The sequence below is a fragment of the Aythya ferina genome (genome assembly GCF_964211825.1).
Source record: "Aythya ferina genome assembly, contig: HAP1_SCAFFOLD_235, whole genome shotgun sequence".
In the NCBI taxonomy this organism is placed as follows: domain Eukaryota; kingdom Metazoa; phylum Chordata; class Aves; order Anseriformes; family Anatidae; genus Aythya; species Aythya ferina.
In genome coordinates, this window is record NW_028181302.1 from 86,195 (window position 1) to 110,286 (window position 24,092).

The 24,092-nt window shown below is 47.7% G+C and overlaps 1 long non-coding RNA gene across 1 annotated transcript; it reads left to right on the top strand.

Moving 5' to 3' along the window:
• The first annotated feature begins 362 nt into the window (after nucleotides 1–362).
• On the top strand, nucleotides 363–23,571 carry LOC311428995. The gene is made up of 8 exons (XR_014687987.1): nucleotides 363–1,527; nucleotides 1,690–1,824; nucleotides 2,072–2,239; nucleotides 2,331–2,490; nucleotides 13,892–13,997; nucleotides 19,186–19,257; nucleotides 19,870–20,307; nucleotides 23,358–23,571. It is a non-coding gene; the product is annotated as an uncharacterized lncRNA (long non-coding RNA).
• Nucleotides 23,572–24,092: the final 521 nt, after the last annotated feature.

Consider the following 24,092-nt stretch of genomic DNA (forward strand, 5'->3'; position numbering starts at 1 on the left):
CTCCTTTGTACTAATGTAATGCTTATTTAGGAACTGCAGCCATCTGTGTCTGCTATGGATGGCACTGTTAAATTTGCTATTGCTTTCTTTCCCCTGGTTTGATGAGACTCCCAGTGCACAGAAAATTTCCCAGGACAGCAGAGACTTTCTTTGATTGCTTTTTTTGATTCCCTCCAAAAGAGAATGTTCACAGTGCTCTTTCTGTCCCGGAAAAAGGTCAGCAGCCAGAAAGCTGAGGATCCTGCCTTACGTCGGGTTAATGAGGTGAATTTATGAAGGGCTGGCCAGACAAGAATGTTGTTGAAAGTAGAGGTGGTGGTTTTATCTGCAAATAAAAAGGGAGGGAAGGAGGAAGGGCTGGGACCAGAGCCCTTCCCGTTCCTCCGAGCAGCTTGTGGCTGACGGTGAGACAGCTCACGTGGGAATTGGGACAGTTGCTGTACTCCAGGGAATTTTCAGTGTTTTTCAAGTGGAATAATTCTGACTCGACAGATGGACAGGGACCTATCCCAAGTTAACAATCTGGCGATCAGCGAGCGCAGCGGGAGGCTCAGGCACAGCTCCGTTCCAGCCAGGCAGAGCAATGATGGGTGTGTGGTTTCGCCATCAGGCACTTGGCTATTTTTGTCAGGCGAGGCAGAAGTTGATTTCTTCCTGTTTTGTCGCTGAGTTGCTTGCAAATGGCTCGTGTTCACCCTTGTGAGGGAAGGTAAATCTTAAAAATATCTCTGAAGGGAAGAAAAAATATCTTTTTCTTTTGGGCAAAGCCCTTGTAGAGTGAGTTGCTCCAGAGAAAGCCACCATTAAGTTATTTACATTTTAATCCCCTTCTCTTTGTTTTCATTTAGTGTTTTCTCTATCATGTGTTCCTTTCAACTCTTCCCCATAGAACCATAGCTTCTTTTTGCACCCCAGGCCACCTGCCTTGCTAATAGCCCTCTTTGCAGAAAGGTTAACAGCAAGTTTATATGAAAATACTTTACCATCTGATGGGGACCAGGTATCGGGTGGTGGAGGTGCTGCTTTATGGTTTGTAGGGGCTGAGGAGCTGTCACTTTTCTTACCGCAAGCCCTTTGGCTGCATCTGTTTGGGCACTCAGGGCCGTTCCTTGTCCCCTGCCCATACTCTTCCTCCAAAGCAGTTTTTAAATTGCCTTGCCATCTCCCAGGATGGGACAAGGAGTCGTTTGAAATGGTTGCAAATGGCCCAGGGTTCAAAACCACAGTAGAGACTGTTGCAGTAATGTGATGGTGTAGGTGGTTAAGTTCCAAATATCAGGAATATTGGTTTGATTTTCTAGGGTGCCTGAAGTCACAGGCTCACTGGAAGCTGTCAGCTGCCCCTGGACTTTCATTGATGCCTCTCCATCCTTCAGATCCCGGTAGTTAAGAGCACACGGTCACCTCCTTACGCTGCTGCCATGCATCACAGAACTGTTCCCTGGGATTTGCTGCGAGGATCCCATGGAGCCTGTGGCACATTAGCTCCTGAGCTGGCAATTTGGACTCGTACCTGCAGTGCTGAAGGTGCATACACACACCACTAACACTTAAGAGCTTTGCAATATGGTTTTGCAGCTGTCAGCATGATGAATGGATGTTATGTTGTATTTCCTGCTTTATCAAATACTAATTATGTATATGATAATTCTAAGCATCGTGGTTACTTTTGGCTCATTTGTTTTTCAGTTTCCAGAGGCATAATGGGATATTTCGATACCCCCACTTCCATTCTTGAAATTCTGCTTTAATTGCTTCTCTTCGGCTTTTGCTTAAGGTTTCCAACTCTGATGGGTCAGTGTATTGATCCTGCACTTTGATAAGGTCAGTGGAGATCAGCTGTGACATTTCGAGGAGATTTGCTCCTCCCCTAATGGGCTTAGTCATCAAAGAGTTTTTCAGGGGACAGGGCAAGGGGGAGATTGAATTTAAACTCTTACATATGTTTATTTAGGCAGTCTTGTAAGGCTCTGAATGGTGATACCGGTTGAGAGCCCAGACTGTCTGCTGTGGAGGTAGAGAACTCTGCACAGCAGAGTTATTGAAGCTCTGTGTTTATGACCCTCGTTAGAGCAGGTGCTGTCTGGGTAACTGACCAGCTGAGATGACACAGACTGAACCCAAAAGGGTTCATGATAGAGCAAAACCAGTGGCCCTGCTCCCCAGTTCTGCAGAGGCAGCGCTGTGCCTCCAGTGTGGTGCCTCCAGCCACAGCTCATCTTGGATGATTCAGAGGAAGGTGAGAAAAAGAAATAGCAAGCAACATCTGTCTGGCCAAATGAGCCTGGAGGAGGAAAATAAATAAATGAATTCCTTCCTTATGTCTGCAGGCAACCAGCTGAGGTCTTGGAGAATGAGATTTGACTACAGCTATCGGCTCAGTGAGAAGCTTCAAGGCTTAGCAGCAGATAACGCAGAATTTCCTGTTCTTGTCATGGCTCGAGGAAGGAGGAAGCGAGCAGGGGCACGCATGGGTTCCCCGGGCCGGAGGTATGCCCTGCGCCATCCAGTCCCACTCCCTCTAACCCTGGGGCTTGGGCTTTCTCCCAGGAGCTGGAATAAAGCCTAGCTGCTCAGAAGTTATCTCCTGCTATGCTAAAGATGTCAAATGATGAGGGCCCACACCCTTGCAAGGTCCTCCAGTGTTCGGGTTCCCTCCCTGCTGGGAAATTGCACTGTATTTTGGGATTTATCTGACCTGAACTTCCAGGCATTGAATCTCACCACGTCTTTGTCAAAGGCCTGGGAAGTCCCCTGCAACCTAGGATATTTCCATGTTTAAGATGTCTAGACGTCTTGTGATCTCCTAAGCATCTCTCCAACAAACCGAGCTCAGCTGTTAGTTTTCCCAGCGTTCAGATATTTCGGTGGCCTCCAGTCGAAAGCCCCCTGGTGTTTCCCCCAGCTGGACACTGAGTGTTGGGGCACAGGCTGGGAGGGAGCAGGTGGTGGGAGAAGGTTAGTTGCTTGCACGTGGTGGCTCTGCAGCAGCCCCATGGGGTGTTGCTGTCACCCATGCATCCTGCTCGGCCAACCACGAGTTATTTCATGCATTTGTAGGGTTGAGCACTGGCATTGAGCCCAAACCTACAGATAACCTGCCCCAGCAGGCACACCTGCCCGCAGCCCCACAGCTCTCCTGGGAGGGGACATGTTGATGTGCTCTGTCTCCAAGTGGTTCACAAGGTTGCTGAAGTAGACACAGTTGTTTTTCCTGCCTAAGACATCCCCATATCCCCTAGAAAATCTCTGCAAATTCAGAGCTGTGCTACACTCCTGTTAAAGTCAGGCGTGTTGTTTTTTTCATAAGGAATCATGTAAATGGGGGTAAAAGAGGGAATTAAGGAGGGACAAAATGGGGAGTAAAGGAGGGAGCAGATGCAAATAGCCAGAGAAAACCTGGTTCCTGTCCCTGCTTGGATGAATATTCACTTATTCCATGGAAAGCATCTGCAGTCCTCAGCGGAGCTGGAGCTTTCTGAGGTAATCTCTCCCATTGTAAGTAGCTGTAATTTGCATGCGTTGTTCCCAGAGGCATCCTCTTGCATTTGGTTGCATCAGAACATATTTCTCCACGCGGCAGTAATGTAAGTAGGCGGTGTAGATTGGGGGTGACCAGCTTGTGGCTGAGGACACCGCTGAACAAATCTGCTTGTGTGTCACGTCATCTGCTTCGTCCACGTAGGGAGGTTTATCCTCTTGGATCTGCTTGGTCGCACAGATCAAGGGGCCGTTGATTGGGCCAGACTGACACCTGGTAGGTCAGGGAGATATAAATATATTTAGTGGTTCTCTAACAGGCTATGAATCCTGCCCCTTGTATCTGATCTCATTTACCCTCCTCTGCAACCTGCCCTGTCCTCATTACGTGACCTCGCTTTCTGCTGTCTATAAATGTTCGCAGCCAAGAGTATCACTCCAGCAAGTGGTGGATAAAATGCCAAATGGTGTGGACAGGGAGCAGTGTTGGCATTGATCTAAACTGCCTGGAGAACCCTGCCGATCTAAGAGCAAAAGCTTTTTGTTGGTGTTTTTGGACTATGAAGTGAGGCCATCAAGTTTTCAGGATATCCCTGGCAATGGCAGAGCAATTCAATCATGCTGTCTTATCAGATTCTCTTTGTCTGTCTTATCTTTCCCCTCTCCTCACCGTCAGGATAGGAAATGCTTTTTCTGAGGGGTTAGTTATGTGTTGCTACGATGGGCAGCTGCAGTCTTTAGCACAGTAAGCAGATACCAGACTATGAGGTAGCTTAAAAATTCAGCTGTGTATATGGCCAATGAAACATCTGGCCTCCAGGTCCACCCTGACTCATGTCCTGCACACCCTTGTGCCTTTTCAGCAAGGGGCTTGCTGTCAGATTCCCCCAGGAAGGGGAAGACGTGTTTGCTGAGATCGTTGCTGGAGGAATGATCCTCGCCATGGAGCCTTTCCAGGGCACTGCTCTCTGGAATGCTCCTGGCCCTTGCTCTTCTTGGAAGCTCTGCTGAGACATCTGTCAGCTCGAGCCCACAGAGGGAGGCCAAGGTAGGTCACTTTTTAGTCACTTCAGCTGACTTTTTCTCACGTGGATCTGAATAATCTCAAGGAACAGAACAGCTTTGGGTATTCTGGCCGTGGTCCCAGCCCTACCCCTGCAAATTCTGCACAGCTCTGTTAGGAGAGGGCAGTGTGAGGGAGCGGGGTCGGGCAGCTGGTCTCTGCCAGCTGGGATCTCACCAGATCGTGCGGATGGGTTTGGTTTTGTGACATACTTGGGTTAATGCTTTACAGACACTAATTCTGGACAAGAAGCAACAGATCCAACAGTGTTTAAGTTTAAAGATGGGATGAGATCTGTAGGCCTTGTTTTGCATGGAGCAGGACAGTGGAGTGCTCAGAAGTGGATTTAGGATATACAGCTGCCTTGTTTCTGGTTTTCTTGGGCTTAGAGCAGTCACAGGGCTCCCACGGTTCAGAATTTGTCCAAGGTGCTCCAATATCACCGAGCTGAAGGGTGCTGAGTGTGCCGTGGTGGTTGGAGCCCACTTGAGAGCCTTCCTGTGTGCTCCTGACTGCTGTGGCATGGCGCGGCTGCAGAGGGGAAGGAAAAGGGGTACAGGCCCTGAAATGCCTTGGTAAGCTGGTTTGCCAAATCTCAGTGTCAGCGGTGCTGTCAGCATCTCCCTGCCAAGAGAAGCAGGCAGGCAGCTGAGGTTTCCTCTTTTTTCCTTCCTTTTCTTTCACTCTAATGCTCCTGCTAAGCTCTCTTCACTGTGCTCACCGTAATGGTCCCTCGCTCGGTTTATGTCCTTCAAACTCTTCCCTTTAAACACTTAGTCATCACTTAGCTAAACTACTATATACAAATATAGCTCTTTTGATCTTCCTACGTAAATCAATACCTCCTGCCCTTTAATCTTCTTAGTGGCTTTCTCTGAACTCCCTCCAATTTACTATCTGTCTTTGAAAGTGAGTTGTCTTTTGGGCCTGATTCTCCACAATTTCAAACTTCCCCAAGTCCTGATACCTGCCCACAACAGGAGGACGTGGTGGCTCCCCACCACTCTGTTTATGTAGAAGGAATACAAAGACTTAGGTACCAAGCACCACTTGTCCCCTTCGCCAGAGCCGAAGGGTAATGCAGCCCAAGGCCGTGATCCCAAGGCAGGTCTTGCAGGATGCTGAAGGCCACAGCGAAAGCCAGCCTCAGTGCTTCTGTGCCATTTGGGGTGAAGGAGAGTTGTCCCACTTGAGTTATGGAGAAGTGTTTCTGTACTGATTGGTGGCATACCATCTTCTCTGCAGCAGTAGAGCCCACGGGTGCAAGCAAGCCCAAGAGAAATTAAGATTTGTCCCCTCAGAATGGGTAACAAAAGTGTCCCTTCCTGCATGGGGCAGCTCCCCCACCTGCCTGCTGGTGGGACCTCTCTGGCCATGGCTGGTGGGGTGAAACCACTAGGAAACTCAGCTCAGCAGGAACCCAGAGCTGGGAAACCCATCCGTGGTGTTGGTGGGCCGAGAGGCACTTGTCGTCGCTGCACAGGGAGGGATCGCCACGTCCGCTGTGTAGTAGCAACTGGAGCACTGGGAGGTCCTGCTGGCATATGGTGGGAGGTAACCTCATGCCTTGTGTCACATAGGGGGCAAAAATTAAGGCCCTCTGTGTCATAGAATCATAGCATGGCTCAGGTTGAAAGGAGCCCTAAAGATCATCTAGCTCCAGCCCTCCTGCCATGGGCAGTGATGCCGCCTACTAGATCAGGTTGGCCAAAGCCCCATCCAGCCTGGCCTTGGACAACTCCAGGGATGGGGAATCCATAACTTACCCTGGCAATCTATTCCAGTGCCTCACCACTTTTACAGTGAAGAATTTTCTCAAGAACTGTAAGTCTTGAAGAGACCATTGCACAATTCCTCCTCCTCTCCCAGCCTTGATGGTTTCTCCAGCCATCCCCTGAGCTCATACCACTCTTGAACTGGGAATGCTGTCCTTTTTTTTTTTGCCTTTCAAATAAAAGGTTTATAACAGCAATAATCCCCTTCTTTTAGCATCTCATTATGGGTCAAATGAAAGCTGATTGGAACATGAGATGGAGGATTTCACCTCTCTGCTCATCCCCACTGGATAAACGTAGTTGTGCTGCCGTGGGCCGTATAGCTTAATTAGTCACTATTCTCTGCTCTTCCTAAAAGGGAAGAAAAAAACCTTTGCAAAGCCTAGGCAGGCTGTCTGTGTCATATTTCCTGTGTTCTTAGAGGTGTTAATGAATTCATTAATCACTTAATGGCAAGGAGGGTCTTTGGGGACCAGCATCGCAATTTACTGCTCCCAGGAGGCAGACTCTCTGTCACTGATCTAAAGTTTCAGCTCCGCTAATTTGTGCCAGCAGAGCCGCCGAGCTCCTGCCTGCAGTCCTTGGAGTGTGTGCGAGCCTGCAAGCGTCGTGGCCACTGGGAACACCGCAGCAGCATGCAAAGCAGCAGGGCGATTTCACTGGGGAAGAAGAAGGTCTTGCGACGAGTGATGTTCTGTCTCTGAAGTGTTCGGAGTCTGCACAGAGCAAAGGAGACGTTCCCCCAGCCTTGCGGTTGTGCTGCTTTCCTTCTTTTCACTGGGACAGGCTTCCTGAGGAACTACTGGGAGAAGCCCCCCCTTGCAACAGGCTGGGGAGTGCACCAGGAGCCTAAGAGGTTTCTTGCTGACTTACAGGAAATCTAAGCTATGGAATCGTGGCTGTATAATCTGGCCTGGGACCGCAGGCTATGCAGGGAAGGGAGTCTGTGAATCTCTTCTGATTGAAGAACGTCAGGGTGATGTATTTTGACTGAAACTGTCAGTTAAAATGTGAATTTGGATGTTTGCATTTCTGTTCTGCTGAAAATGTTGATTATTTCAGTCTCTCGCCCTTGTTGCAGAAGTGCAGCTCATGGCAAAGTTCCCTACAAAATGGCTCCTTTGGCTTAATTCTAATTGCACGGCAGTTCAGGGAGAGGAGGACGTGAGCAGAGCCCTCCTCTCTGCTAATTCCGTTCCACCAGCCTGTCATCACTTCGCAATTGCACCTTTTTAAAGGTTTTTCTCCCTGCTTTTCTGTGGCTGAGTTCTTCTCCTTAACTTCTGCTCTGATTTCTCTTCCCATCTTTCCCTGCAGTCTGCTGCTGTCACGGGCTGGGAGTCAGGGAAGGTGAGCTATGTCAGATGAGGGGCAGTGGGGAGGGCAGAGCCTCTGGATTGTGGCTGTCCCCATGCACATGCTTGCTCCCCATCCCTGGCACCCTCCTTGGAGCCATTTGCACACTCGTGTTCCTTGCTTGAGAGTTGCCATGGGGTGGAGTGAGCTGAGAGGAGGGACAGAAGCTACGCATCAGATTGAGGGAGAGGAGAAAGGAGGGAGAGAAAGCAGGAACACAAAACCACTTCATCGTAGAAAACACAAAGGGAGGCAATTTCAATAAATGCCAGATGGTCAAAATTAACCAGAGACATGTAGAGCCCTGCATGTCCAACTGTTTGCTTTGGCAGGCATTCTTCAGCTTTTCAAACGAGAGTCTCCCAGGTGCCCTTTTCTTCTCCTTGGCCTTCCTCTTCCCCTTCGCTCATCCTCTGGGCCCCACTTCTTAACCCCACCCTTCTCCTCCCTTGGGTCCTTTTCCAGCCCCTCATCTCTCACTGCTGCCCTTGATTGACGTTGCACTGCAGATGCTGACTTGGGTTATGACTAGGAGAGACCCATGCCTGGGAATCAGTTACTATCCTCCATGGTGAAGAAAGGTCCTCGCAGCCTTTATTTGTTGTTTCAGCCCAAAAGCCAGCAGGAGACCCTCATGGCTCGGCAAGTGGAGGATCCTGTGCCACTTACCCCGGTGGGGCAGGGGACATGGCAGTGCTAAATTTGAGCCCACAGGAGGACTCCTTCCTCCCGACAATGCAATCAGGAAGGCCCTTGTACGCCGCAGATGGAGCGCTCCAGCTAACGGCGAGCTCTTTTGTGCGCGCGTGTGCTCTCTGCATTTGAAACATTTATTATTCTAAATTGCCTTCTGCACATTTTACAATAATTACGACTAGTGTTTGCCTTGTTATCTCCACTGTTACTAACAAGAATGCCATCATTATTCCAGTCATTAGCAAAATGGATGTTGTTGTCCGGAGCTGCCGGCTGTGGGCCTGCTCTCAGAAGGAGTCTTGCGCTCTCCAACCCTGCTTGCTCCATCTCTCTTGCAGGGGAACATTGTTGTTCTCAGTAGGTTTGGACCTGAGGGGGCGGAGGGGGAATGGAGATTATGTGAAGAAGAATTGGTTTGAGGGAGTGCTGGTGGGTGTCGAGATTAGCAGCGGTGAGCGCTGGGAAGCTGCTAATGGCAACATCAGCAGGAATGAGAGGAAAGGCAGCCATTTCCTGCACTCCCTCAACCTTTGGTGTGTCTTAGGCCTGCTCCTGGCATTACAGTCCGGCAGCTCTCCCTGTAAGTGCATGTTGCCTGGATGGGAAGAGACACTTTTGCTCTGGCAATAGATCTTGCAGGTGAGGGAGGAAAGGCTGAAATTAAGCTGACAGCACTCAGCTGCTGTAAGGCGGGCCCAGTGCTGTGCAGTGCCACTGCCTGTGCAAGAAAGGCAACTCCAGGCTCCTGTCCCACTAGCAGTAGGATCCCCCAGCAGATATTTGGGTGGTGCTGGGTCTACTCTGACAAACTCAAAATAGGTTGTGGGGGGGGGGTTGCATTTTTCAATGTGAGCACTTCTTCTGTGGGCTCCCTCCCAAGAATTTGACAACCCCGAAACATTCAGGAATTTGTTTGGATTTTGCCCATTTCAGGGAAGGAAAGAGGAAGGGTATTTTAACCAATAAGATCCTGTTTGACCTTGAAGCCTTCCATTATGTATTCTAATTAAAATGGAGAACTTCAAGTTTCAAATCTCATGTACTTTTTTATGAAACCTGACAAAAATGTTTACAGAAGCTAGGTGACCAAATGAAGCATTTTGGTTTTAAGTTGAGTAATGTGTTTCATTCAAAGCCAAAAGATTTTTTTCTTTTTTACTAAAAAGAGTAAAACAATCTTTTAAAATTCTTCTTTGGTTGTTGAAATCTTGGCAAAACCAGAACTGATGCTTATATAGCTTACTATGAGACTCCAGAGGAAAGGTCTTATTTGCTTAGAGTGTAAAGACAATATGCACAAACGCAGAGAGGCAAATAGCAAGATTTTTTTTTTTTTATTTTTTATTTTTCCCCAAGTATACCGATCTTTTGGGCCACAGTGCAAAAATTGCAATGTTCTCCCATGGTCCGTCCTCACATGGCTTGATTTCTCACTAAAAACCCACTTTGCAGGACAGCCATGCCCTCAGTATTTATTAGCCACAGAATCACACTGTCTGTCCTTAGCTTTTATAGCAAGCAACAGAAAAATAATTATGGGCATATTTTCCTCCTTTCTAAATGCAAATTATCAATTCAGGGAAAGTTGTATAATTGTTTCCTGATAATGGTATTTTTAGGTGTGCTCACATCTGAATGCTAGCTAGCAGTCCTTTTTCTATTGCACTCTCGAAAGAAAAGCAAACTTCAATAGAATTGTATTTGTTGAATACTGATTAACTAAACAGAGTTTGGAGTTTATGTGGAAAGTAAGTCACTCATGTCATTTTCTACTTTACCGATTTAAACTATTTCCTGTATCTTAGAAAACTATCACCAGAGTAAACCATAACTGTGATTAAACATAACACAGTTGATAGAATAATGTTACTTATAATGAAAAGAGAACTTTTCGTGTTCTACCAAACCAGGAATACAGCAGAGCAAGTAATATACACATATAATGAATGACTCAGATCTGTGACAGAACAAGTCATGCATGTGTGCATTCTGTAACCCCCAACATGTGATATTAAAAGATGCTAAGGGTGGCATTCAAGTCTTGTGTAAAGTCAAAAGAAACAGTGATCTATGATTTCAGTGGAAGTCAGCTTGGCCCCTGAGATGATGAACTGAGACAAAATTTGAGCAGTTTCGGTGATCCTATAGCATATATTCTCAAAGGTGCCTATTTCTTGGTCCAAAACTTCAAGCCCTTCTAGTTTATGACATAATGTAGAAGACATGTAGATGACATTATGTAGAACATCAGGTTCCTCAGTAGTGTGGATTGCCACCAAGGAAACCTGTTCTGCTCCATTCCACCTCCCTTTCAATGTGTGTGACCTATATGGGGTTACCGATACTCATAGGTTGGTTTCGTTAGCCTGCTGCTGAGTTGCAACTGCTATGACCCAGACCCCACAGCTACTGCGACCACTGTGTGTCAGTGTCAGGCGTCTTTTGATGGCTGAAACTCAGATTAAGATGGGAGCTGGGGAAACTGATTTACATCTGTGGTTTTGAATGAGGACAAAGTGGATTAGGGGCAACACTGCAGAAAGGATTGGTTGGAACGAGTGCTCCAGAGCCTCCAGTGCTGTGCTGCACGGCTTCGCTCCTGCATGCAGTGCGTGGCCTGTGGCTTAGAAGCACTGAACACACCCTCTGAAGGGGATGGAGCTTGGTGACTTCAGCGTCCCCTGCCAACCCAGGGCCTTACTGCTCCAGTTAGAGCACTGGTAGCAGCCTCGCAGTGACCAAAGACCCAGGTCTTCTCATCCTGGACTCTCCATCTGCCTCTGTAAGAGCTGCTGCTAAGGCATTATGCTTAATTAAACAAGATAAAGAGGACAAGAGAAGCAGAGGGATTAAAACTAGGGATGAGTAGCTGGGAGTTGCCATTGCTCTTGTTTATGCTGAGCCTCTCCATGGGGGATGTTCTTCAGTTTGTCTCAGCATGCCGAGAGTCCTCTAAGTGAGAGGCAGCGGTTTACAGAGTCAACAGATTTAAGCAGGCTACGAATATTAATTATTAATTACTCTTGGAGAGTGCTATACGTTAGATTGGTGAAGTAGTTAACAGCTCTGCCTCCTCCTCCCCGCAGACACACTCTTGCTGTCAGATTTCTCTCCCCAGCTAAGACCCTGGTGCTAGAATTAGGCCAGAAACTATTTTCCAGTCGAGTGGCTTTTAATGGGCTCTCCAGACTTCTTCTTTTGCATCCTGTGAGTGACGAGATATGTAGAGAGGAGAGACGGTGGGATTGATTCGTACCGTAAGAAGTATGAGAATTTAGTTAAGTGGGGCTCAGCGCTGCTAGAGCTGCGTGAAGCCCCGCGGTGGTTGCGTCTCGTACTCAAGAAGCACCCGCTAATTATCCACAGCAGCGGGCAGGGCTCTGGAGAAAGCCCATTTGCAGGAGTCCTCAGGGAAGCTGTATTTCTGATGGAAGGCAAGGCAATGATCTTTTGGATCTTCTCTTCTCCATCTTGAACGTTGTGCCAGGGTTCGGCACGTTTCTGGGCGTTCCTTGTCCACCTTAGTTATTGCAGAATGAGAGAAGTGGTGCTTTGTGTAATGAGCATGGTGGTTTGGAGATGGTGGCAAGTCCCAGTGCTCTGCAGATGTTGAGGGGGGATTTTAGTGTCTCTTACAGCCTTATTCAGGTACCGCTTCCCTCCGGGTTCTCTCCATGTGGCAGAGCGCGGGTTGGCTGGGGCGCATGGTCCCTTGTGATCACCTGCACCTTGCTGTGATCTGAAACTTCGCCCGCAGGGGAGGATGCCATGAGGGAAAGCCCTTTGGGATGATGTTGGTATGGTCTTCTGCTGACCTAAACCATTATACAGCTCTGCTGGCTTCAGGGCAAGCCTGAGTTGGGGCTGATGTTGTCTAGTAGAAGTGGATGGAAAAGATGCTCCAAAATTAAAAATAAGCCAACAGCGAGCTACATCTCCTCTCTGGCAGCCTTATTTCACGCTCTGTAGCTGCATGAGGAACTTGGCCCTGCTTCCCAGCCAGTTCCCCCTTCCTTCCTGCCTCTGCTCCCCAGCCAGGCATCGCAGAGCAGTGACCTCCATGGAGCCAGAGGCCAAGCAAAACCCTGCAGGCTGGGCTGAGCAAGGGAGTGTCCCAAGCAAGGGATGAGCCCCGAGCTGCTGGGGAGATCCTGCTCCCCACTGTAGTAGTCGGGTTCCTCCACCTCCTGGGCTGAATCCCTGGCATGGCAATTTGGGTGTGAAGCACAGTCCTAATTTTGGAAGGCGCTCACGCAGCAACAAAAAGGGCAGCGGAGAGCAGGCTCGGGAGCTCTTTCTGTGAGAGGAAGGAATATTGTGATCTGTTAGCATCTGACTTGTTTCCAAACACCTACCACGCTTTGTTCGTGCACTGTATTAAATAGCCCGTGGAATTTAATTCCTCTGGGAAAACAAAACAAAACAAAACAACCTCCCCACCCCCAAAGTGCAGCGATTTTGTAATTGGACTGTGACAAAGCTGAATGCCTCCTGATCAGGGGGGTTATTGTTTTTAATTTCTGCATCATAACAGGGATGCGGCGCAATCCTACATCTAGGCAGACAGTTTGGCATGGAAAGTCACAGCTGGGTGATTGCAGCTCCCCCAAGCAGGGGCTTTTAGAGTGAAAATGCTGACAGATCCATAGCAATAGCGGGCAGGACTCTCATAATTTATTTTTAATGCCATGCTGTCTTTAACTGTGCAATTTCCTCCGGGGTGTTTGCTTTGAGATTGCAAGATAATTACATCTCAGAAACCAGGCTAATTACAGTTAACAGCCTGAAAAGTGAAGGCCCCCATTTCCCGCCCCCCCTGCCCAGGTTTTTCCACCAGCTTTCCTCGCGGCCCGCCTGCCCGAGCCGCGGCAGCAGGGTGAGGAAGTTGCCTTGGCACCGCGCTGGGACGCTCGCTTCCCGTCCTCGCCCCGCGGAGGTGATGGCCCCGTTGATTTGTGTTGGGTGGGGACGTGGCAGCCCCACCAGGAGCGTGATGGGGAGTTCGATAGTGGGGAGGTCAGCGCTGGTGCGGCGGGGAGGAGAAGCTGGGGCTGGTGGGGATGGCCAGAGAGGTGGGTGGCATGGTCAGTGTGTCAGTGCCCTCTGTTTGGTGCTGTGCTCAACCGTGCGCATCGCCATGCCAAAGGAGAGGGATCTTCCTTCAGCTAAATGGGGGGAAAAACATGAATTTTCCAAGCCTCACCATGCAGCATTTAAGTTCAGTACTGCATGCGAGCAGTTAGCTGGGGAGCGTGTTCTCTTGCCCCAGCCTGCATACCTGTCTCAGTCCATCCCTTCTCATTATCAGCCTCAGTTAATTACTCGTGGGTGCACGGGCAGCAAGCTGGGTGCTGGCAAGCCCATGCCTGGGGTCTCATGGCCAGGCCTGCCGCTGCCTTCCCTGTAAGGCAGTGGAAGTGCTTCCCCTGCCTGTCCCTCCACTTTTTTGTCTCTGTTTAACGTAGCTATTTATTCGTAGCAGTGGTGAGGTTATAACTGTAGTGATCTATGGCTTTTGTAGGTTAGTTAATGCATTTATTAGTACAAATGGGGAAAAGAAAAAGAAAGCCCACACCTGACAAGCTGTCTTGGCATCTCGTGAGATGGGCGTAGAGCACGCATCCAAGGTAAGTCCTTGTTTTTTTGTCTCTATCAGCTGGTCTAATAAAAGCCCCTAACGTTTCCTACAGGTCTTGCTGCCTTAATTTTTGAGTTTGTTGAGGGAGCTGGAGCCTGCTCGGCTGGGACACAGGGAGGCAGCTCTCCTTAGGAACCCCCCAGAAGCCCAGGGGTGGCAGGTTGTGGTTCCAGTCCCAGCGGTGCTTCTGCTCGCCATGCCCAGGCTGAACTCAGCACACTACAGCCAGGAGCTCCCGAACATCAGCTGCAATGCTCAGCTCAGCCCGTGCTCATTCGGAAATAACTCTGAAAGCTTAAAAGGCTCATCCTTGCTCTATCACAATGTGGTTGCCAGGCTCCTTGGAGAATGACAGCAAAGAGCTTCAAAGCAATACAAAAAAAAAAAAAAAAAAAAAAGCCTTCCTCCAGCAGCCTTAGATGCTGTCTGGCAGAGTATGCATACACTTGCTCTTCGTGTTTTTACACGATCTGGAAGGTTGGCCTCTAATTCTTACAGTCTTGAAAAATAATTCATTTTCTCTTCTGGGATTCCAGATCAGGGATTAATTTAATGATTTTTCTTTCCCATTGTTTGTTTTTAATGATTAAGGTGATAGTTATAAATTGTTAACAAGTTCTGGTAGAAATGTGATCCCTGGGAACTTTTTTTTACGCTGAATAAAATAACAGTGAGATTGATTTAGCAAAGCCGGGTGAGTTGCTGTGTCTTCAAAGATTATCTTGGTTCTGCATGAAGGGCCAGCTCTTTGAGAGGTATTTAGGCCTAACCGAAATCAGGTGCTTAAGCACCTTCCAAATAAGAGAGGCTTCTGTCTGTAGGGAGTGATAAAATTGTGTGCTAAATCAGCCAGCGCATTAGACCTTACTTTTTTGGCTGGGTAATTTTTTCAGGCGGATCGTTTCCTCTCCCAGACCGCTGAGCTGGCGCCGAGTGGTTATTTTATGGAAAACCTTCCTTTGCTGGAAGCAGCACGTGGCCCCGGGCTTGCTGGGGTGGCTGCGTGGCTGGGGCCATGCCCACGGGTTGGTGTTTCGGCATGACCGACTACCAGCCCGTGAGGACGCATGGAGCTGGAGGTGGTGGGGTGGCGTTGGCTTGTCTTGCTCCCCCAGTTTGCTTAGGTCTCTTTGTTTAGTGTTTGCTGATCTGTGAAATGTGTTCTGGCCCTTGTTCCCATGGGGCAGGGGCTTATCTGAAAGCGGCAAACAGAGGTTTCTGGAGAAGTGTCTTCCAAGGATGATCTTCTTCCGATAGAGGTTGTAATTGTTTAATGATTTTCCATATGGATTTCCGTGTGGGCTGCTACAGCACAGCCAGTGCTGGCTCGGCACTGGGGAGTTTCTGCCCGTGCTTGCTCTGGCTGCCCTCTCTTCCCCCAGCACTCGGTGGGGCTGGATGCAGCCTTTGGGCTGGCCAGCTGGCCTCTGTGCACTCTCACAGTCTTTTGATTTATATTTGCCTTGATTTTTTACTGCCCCGTGTCAGGCCCAAGTCTGAAAGTTGTCACGTTTTTCCAATTAAATCAGTTGACCTTGTACAAATGGATTGTCTCTCCCTGCACACCTCGCCTCTCCACCAGCCTCGGTCTGCATGGCTGCAGTAATGCTCCTTTAAAACAAACACTGTTTTTGCACTACCTCCAAGCCATTGCATCCTGCTCCCTGCTATTGCAGACAACCAAGCTTCTCTTCCCTTTCTTGGGCTGAAAAAAAACACCTTTTTTATTGCACTGGCTTTCCTCCTAATTGTTTGGACAGTGAAAAGCCTTATTCTAGTTTCTCACCTAAATTTATTCATGGATGGTTTGTGACCTTTTGCTGATGTTGTCCTTTCACCTTAAATAGCACTTTCTCTTCCTTCATGTTAAACCTCCCGATACATGAAGAGAGAACAATTTTATCACCTCTCCACCTTCATTTTCTTAAACTAACAAGTCAGGGCCTCCCAGCAGCTGACTCTTGTAAAAAGGCCACCTTTGCTCCGATGCTGCAGATAGCCTTCCTCTGAGCCAGTTCCAGCCTGAGCTCGCCATCCTTGACCCCAATTTTGGGTGACAAGGATTGCGTGGTGCTTCACACGGGGTCTTGCCAGGCTGTGTGCAGTGACTCTTGTCCCCCCGAAGCACACACAGGTACTTATGAGGCCCCAGTGTTTACACGGGGCTTCTGCAGGATGCGAGACCACTCTGTTTGAGGAATGGGTTTTTAAAAGGTTTGATCCCTTTCACAATGTAGTCACAGTTGAAATTCCCATCGATTGCTAAGGCGTGTGTCCAGGACTTAATAAGTCTTGTTGCTCTGTGCCAGAAGTGGTGAACTCCTCTGACATGATAAATCGTGTGCCAAAGGTGTTGATGCATCTGACCGAGGGGAGCAGGAGCTCCAGGATCGTGTGGTTCAAAGCAGGTGATGGCAGTGTGCAGCCAGGGATGGGTTCCCTCCTCCTGCCCCCCTTTGCTTTACTCAAGGAGCAAAGATCATGTAAATATTGTTAAATTGTGTTTTAAAAGAAAAAGATGCGAAATGGAACCCTTGGCACTCTGGTGGAGGAGAGAAGGATTTCAATGGATGGGAGCAGAGCCTGGGCAAGGCTGAGCAGGTGGAGAGGTTTCGGACACATCCAGAGCTGCGGGCTGTGTCTGAGATGGTTGAGCCCTACCCAGGTGGGAGTGCTGGCAGCAGACAATCGGGAGGGCAGTGCCACGAGGCACAGGAGGATCCTCCTTTCTAACCATCGCATGTGATGCTGGGAACCGCAGCTGAGTCCTGAGGCTGGCTGGAGATCAACCAGAGATCCTGCCTGATGGAAACAGAATCCTTCTGTTTCCTGATCTAAGCCCTGTAACACAAAGCAGATGTAAAGGTCCAGCTGAGATCAGGAAATCTTTTGTGTGCGAGGTGGAGGCAAAAAAAAAAAAAAAAAAAAAAAGCAAAAAAATAAATCACTGCCAGCCCACGGAGCCTGTGCAGGGGGCAAGCAGGTATGTGTGGGGCAGAGAGCTGGCTGAAGGGAAAGGGACGCTGCCTGCTGAAGCACAACCTGCCCTTCTGGAGTGATAACGATAAAAAGCAGTGCCACGGGAATGAAACAGAGGCAACCCAGCCCGCTTCCATTTCTGAACCTAATACCCTCAAAGCCCTGCTGCCTGGGCTTCCTGAGGCTGGGTGGAACCTGCCCTGCGCTGCCCTGCCTTGTCTTCTCTGCTTCCCACAGGGGCGTGTGGCCGAGCAAGGAGCACCTGGGTTAAATAACGCCTGTGGCATGACCTATGCCTTCTGCAGGACCAGGTGGGTGCCAGGCCGGATTCTGCGCTGCCAGCAGCACCCGTCGTCTGCCTCTCTGCACCATGGGGGTCCCAAATCCTGCGTGGCAGCCCCGCAAGTTGCTAAACAAAGCAAGGGAAAAATCAGGCGCAAGCTGTGCAATTTGCAGATGATCTGTGTACCTGCTAGTTTGTAACAGATGTTTTCCTTTGCGTGACCATTTGTGAGCAGCTTCCTTGTCACAGTCTGTAGTAGCTGCAGTGCTTGGGAGTGAGTGATACCTTGCACCTGCACAGAACAATATTCCTGAGCATAAACCAGGTTTACAATTCTGGAAAGCTGCTGTTGCGCAGAGTTTTATATCCAGTGCAAGCAACAGCAAAATAAAACTGTACAATATTTTTGAAACGTGTTAGAAAAAAAAAAAATAGAAGAGGAGAATTGCATGCATGGGATTGGGTCCATGCAGCTCTGTCCTCTCCAAGGGGTGGCCAGAAGCGGATGCTGCAAAGGGAGGTGCAGCAGAAGGCAGATCTGCCCTATGTTAGATACGCTTATCACCCCTAATAACGGGAGGCTGCCTTGCAATATCATTAGCACTGTCAACAGGGATGTTGCTATTTAGCTGTCGTAACTCTGGCTATTCTTGTTATCCGTATACATGCCTGCTTCCTTTCCGAAATGTCACAAATTCTTGGCCACGACAACTTCCCGTGGAAGTTAGCTCCATAGTTTAATTATGCATTGTGCAAGCGCAGTGTTTCCTTCTGCGAGGCCATGCCAGCTGGTGTCAGCAGCACAGAAAAGCCGGGTCAATTATTATAGGGTTGCTTCTGAACAGCGAAACATCAGCACAGCCTAACTAGCACAGGCACAGGTTATGCCAGGCATTTCAGACAAGCCTGTAACAGATAAAAGGACTGAAATTCCTCGTCTCCTGGGCGAGCTGGCAGGTGAATGGGAACGTAATACCTTCCTTTGGGTTACCCGCAAGGGGGAGAGGGGGTCTCTGGCTCAGAAAGGCAGATGAGTTTTCCTTGTTCCTTTTGAGCTGTGCCAGTGGACTGCGATTTTGGAAAATGCACAACAAAAAGAGGAATGAGCTGAGTCTTGCGCTGAAGAGACAAATTTTGCAGGGAGCTTTCTCCCTGGCATGTGGCACTCTCCCAGATAACAAAGGTCTTTCGGTCACCTGGGGCTTGGAGTGCATGGGTACGGGAGGAGGCTGCCCTGCCTGGAAAAGCAGTGCTTGCCCTGTGTCAGCATGCTCCCACAAACACCTTTCTCACCCTCCCAGCTGGTGGATGACGCTAAACCACCTGAAGTTTGCTCCTGTGCTCGTTTTGTGCCATGTTCCCATGTGGACTCACCTGCAGAGATCTGTGCAAAGCTGGATTCCCTGCGGGCGCTGCCGGAGCCTGCTGCAGTCTGTTGGGACCGGCCGCTTGCCATCTGCTGTGGGAACAGGCAGCAGAGAGCACGCACCGTGACAGGCTGAGCGAGGTACCCTACAGCACAGCAGCCTCCAGTGTAGCTCTGGTCAGAGCAGCAGGACCAGGCCTCTTGCAACCCTAAGCTGAAACCAGAATATAAATGTCTGTATGTACAAGAGAAAAGAAAACCCTATGCTCATAGAGGTTTGGTGGCAACTGGGAGATGTTGCTATGAATATGTGTATAAAGCTGGTTCAATGGCTAGAGCATGTTCTCAAACCCAGAATTTGAGGATTTTTTTTTTTTTTTTTTGAATGAATCAGACATGGACAAGGTTTGTTGTGCTGCCAGCCTGCTAGCACAAGCCTGGCTTGGTGGGGATGCTTAGACACCAGTTGGGTGAAATGGGAAATGTAGCTATGGGCAGTGGGGGGCATCCTGCCCCTCTCCCCCAGCTCAGTGCCTCCTCTCTTCACAGAGCAAACCAGCCTGCTGCGACAAGAAACTCAAGGGGACTGAAGATGGCACCTGTATTTTGGGACAGACAGAGGTGGGTGACATAGCTTTGGGGGTGAAGGACTCACTTTTGGGGGCTGCGATGAGGCGTGGTGCTGGCTGGGGGATTCTCGGGTGCTAGGAGCTGCAGATGCAGGGGGCCTTGGTTGATGCAGCCATGCTTTGAAAATAATGGCCTTGCAAGGCAGAACAAAAATGGGGAGGGGAAGGGAAGGCAGGGAATATCCCATGTCTTGGTGAAGGCAAGTGCTGGGGGTCTCTGCCAGCATTGCCCCTCTTTGGCTCTTTTGGTAGGGGGGAATTTTTCATTCCTTCCTGCTTGTTTTATCAGATTCATGACCAGCTAACCAACAAATCCATCTCTTCAGAGATCAATTACAGTGTCTGGCTGTGAAGCCTGGAAATCCAATTAACTCCCCCAATTTTTATTTTATTTTTTTTTTCTGTTAAAAAAAAAAAAAAGGAGGGAAGAAAGAGAGAGACAGAGAGAAATACATTGATGCGGGGGCATAAATCACCTCGAAAACATTCCAAACATTAAAATAAACAAGGACAGATTTCAACTTCATTTGTCTTTTTTTTTGAAACTCTGTCACTGATTTATTTTGCTGCTCTAAGCCTCATTTCTGTCTTTGCTCCTTTTCAGAGTCAGCTGCTGCCTCTGGAGCAGAGCTCCAGGGCCAGATGCCACCTGCAGTGATGCCAGGTCCCCTCACCTGAGATTTTAGGGTGTTAAACAGTTTCCTTCTGGTAGGGCATTTGGGGACTGATTAAAATGGATGCTCAGCTCTGTCTGGATGGGGCTGGTAGTGTGGCTGAGGAGCGTGACCCACCTGGCTTCCAAGGAGGAAATAACTCTGCTTCTCAATCACTGATTTCTGACTTTTTGCAGCCATCCAGAACTGTCTGTTCAAACTGAACCTCTCCATCCTGACATCACATCGTTGGTCTGTTATGGGACTCACTCCATTTCACCAACTCTGTCATGTCCTCAGGCCTACCAAGGGCTTAAAGGAAACCCTCCTCTACAAGGTGGTGAAGTAGTGTCCCTGTGGAAACACTGCATCCGTGCAAGTGCCTAGAGGTAAGCAGGGCCCAGGTGTGTCTCAGGCAGATGGTCTCACTGAGATATTAAGAGAAGCACTGGGACACATTGCAAGGAATGTAGAGGAAAGAAGTAGACTGACAGATTTGTGATGTTCCTGGATTCAGGAGCTGGCCAGCAAAGGCCCTAGCAAGTGACCAGTGATACAACTGTTTATTGAAACAAGGAGGCAGGAATGGTGGTCTAGAATGAACAGTGTGATGCTCATGTGAAATTGGTTAAAATAAATAAATAAATAAATAAATAAATAAATAAATCCGTTTGGCAGGACTCTTTGCTGCCACCAAGCCTAATATTTTGTCTGGTGGCTTCAAAGTTTTTTTTTCCAGTATTTGGGAGAGGCTGCAGAGGGACACAGCAGCACTGCTGGTGTCTGTAGCTTGGTGTCATGGTGCCAAAGATGTGCATGGGTCATCAGGTGCAGGCGTAAGGGTAATGGATAACCTAGAGATCCTAACGAACCTTCCTTGTAAGGATCATACCTTAATTAGGAACTGGCACTGTCAGTCGTATCTGTTAACTTTGATCTTGGTTGCTGTCAGCCAGTGGAGTCAGTAGGAGTAGTAGGAGTCAGAAGAAACATTTTTGCCTAAATAAGAGGTTCTTCTGTCTCTCAAGTGCCTGCTATTTGGCTAATTTATCCTAAGGGAAGGTTATTTGTTAACTGCCTCTTAAGAGTTTCCAACAGAGCTGAAGGAGGGGTGACAACTCCTCTTCACAACCACCCCCGAGGGGAGGCAGGGCTGGCAGTGCAGGCACCTACCCAGGCTGGTTAGCACCGGCAGCAGGTACTGAGCATCTGCAGGGGAGCTGCAGATATGATTTAGCATCCTCGGTATGCTGGTGCCCATCTGGAGTGGCAGCAAGCTGGGAGGAGTACCCTTGGACAGCCCAAACAGAACGAGGTCCTTGTGTTTTGGCAACTGAATACCACCCATCTGTTTCTAAAGAGGGCTTTTTAATTCAGAGCACTCTGAGGAAGGAAGAGAATTGAATATGGTGCAGAAGGAGAGCAAGTGAGCCTCAAGTGCTGGGCAGTGACAGCAACTTCAGGGAGGGTCAGCCCTGGTTTCTAGGGCTGGAGAACCTCTGTCTCAGGCAACAGGGACTTGAACCTGCAGCATCTGTGCTGTGGTCTGTAGTCCCTGTACCCCTCTGTCAAGCTTTAGTTTTCATTCCAGAGGAGAATGAATAATCCTTGGGGGTGGCTGTGAAGAGGAATTGTCACCCTTCCTTCAGCTCTATCAGAAACTCTTCAAGAGGCAGTTAACAAATAACCTTCCCTTGGGATAAATTAGCTCTGAATCCCAATTCAATAGATGCTCATTTTAAGATGTCCTTGTTACCTTGTGTGAGTGGCTGATCTTCCTTTGAATCCTGCTGTGTTTTCAGACCCCGTGATTGCTGCGAGCAATCATGAGTTCCACATTAACAGCTCATGCACTGATTGCACTGAGCAGTCCCAACACAACCTTTTGTGAAAAGTTTTTGAAAGTTGAGCTCCATGCTATGCTATCAGAAAGCTACACAGATCTCACTCCATCACATATTCTGGCAACTGACTTCAAATGAGACCTGGTTTGCAGGGGCTGGTGTGCAGACAAGAACTGTGCTTCAGAGTCCAGCTTTTGAAAGAACATCTTTTAGGCATTGTCAAGGAAACCTGCTGATGACGCAGAGTTGGCCAACTGCGCCTCCAGGCAGCCTGGAGCAAAGGCTCTGAGATGTTCAAATAGTAACCCTAATGGATTTTTTTTCTCCTGCCAAACATTGTTCCAGAGTAGGAGAATGTCATTGGATAGCTACAAAGAAGAAAGAACTGCATCAGAAAGAAAACCCTCTTGCCATGTTATCTTGCCCAAACCTTCCAGTGAGGCAGCCTTTCAACTCGGAGTAGGACTATGTCTTGTGTACCAAAAGTATTGCCACTGTTTGCAAAAAGCAAGGCATCCTTATTAATAAGCCTCTCCAAAAACAATGAAATGAAACATGCAATCTTGCACAGATGCTCTAATATATAGCTTTGACTTTTGCGACAGTTGATAGATTTTTATGTCCCTCACACCAGTGGCAGCTGTAGTGTAAAGTATTGTGTCGATTAAAAATCTATTTAATCAAATGCTGTCAGGGGAAGAGTTCAAAACATTTGAAGAATGATTCCTAAAAGCTGTCCCTTGACTGTGAGTGAAGTCATCCAGAGATTGGCCTGGCAGGCTGGAGTGCAATACAAAATCTCTGCTCACCTTTATTTCTAAAGCAACCAACAAACTACAGTGATGAGTATTGAGAGGAACCTTTGTCCAGCAGAACAGTGTAGGCTGTGGTCACTTCTTTTCTGGGAGATACGCCCCAAGAAACCTTTGTTGTAGATAAAACCCATTACTCAATTTATCAATCCCTACTTACACTTCAAATTCCTATATCCCAAATCCATGGGATGGATTAGATATCTTAATGTGGAATGTAAAAGTAGGCTGGAAATCATTGCTGTGCAAATTGTGCAGAGGGTTTTTTCTTGTTCCATGCCTGAAATGGACTTCAAAAGAATAAATAAAATCCATTCTGTTAGCCCCCAGTGAGGAGTACACTTCCTTGCAGAAAGGGAAATAAAAACAAGCTCCCAATATTTTATTCAGCCCAGAATGAAATGTTTTGATATGGGGGAATTTAGCTAATTTTCTTACTTCTCAAAATAGGTCAACTTTGAAATAGAAAATGTCACATTGAAAAAAAAAAAAAAAGCTGAATGGATTTGTTTAGAAAATGTAAGAATATATATACATATTTTTGGAAGTTTAACAAGCTTTTGAATAGAAAGAAAGCATCCAGGCAATTTCTAATTCAATTAGACTTGGATTTGGGACCAGCTTTCACTCTCCATAAACTGCATTTCTTTTTCATTTAGAAAATCCCCTTCCTCCATCAAAGCCCCTTCTAGCTATAGCTGGAAATAAATAGCTATAATGAAGCTGGAACGAGTGAGTATGGCCATACTGAGTCAACTAACCACTGTACTTTTCTTTCCCAAGGCTCTCCAAGCATCCAGGCGTGTTCACCAGAGTGTGTTGGCATTTGGGACTGTGTAGGGAAAACCAGGGTATGTGCTGCTGGGACTGTTATGGAGGAAGTTTTATCCCAGCAACCCTCTCCTGCAGGACTTCTCAAGGCTTGTCTCTTTTTCCTCTTAACACCAAATTTTTCGTTCATTACAATAAAAAGCTTACAAAATAGCTTTCTCTCTCTCTCTCTTTTCTTTTTTTCTTTTTTTCTTTTTTTCTTTTTTTCTTTTTTTCTTTTTTTCTTTTTTTCTTTTTTTCTTTTTTTCTTTTTTTCTTTTTTTCTTTTTTTCTTTTTTTCTTTTTTTCTTTTTTTCTTTTTTTCTTTTTTTCTTTTTTTCTTTTTTTTTTCTTTTTTTTTTTTCTTTTTTTTTTCTTTTTTTCTTTTTTTCTTTTTTTCTTTTTTTCTTTTTTTCTTTTTTTCCACCTTGGTAGCATTTCTGTCTTCCTATACCTTCTCTCTTTGCTCTATCATTTATGTATGTGTAAGTAGTAAGTTAGTTCCTATTCTCACTCTGGGGGGTTGGGTTCCAAACAGTTTATTGAGTAATAAAAAGAGAAAATTACAAGCCATTGCCCAGGGATAATGTGCTAATAATTTTATGACTGGACAAACGGTTGGAACAGCCCACAAATGGTGGTAAGCAGGAAACCTGGTATCTATTGCTGACAGAGCCACCCCCAAAGAGATAAAACCTCATTTCTGGT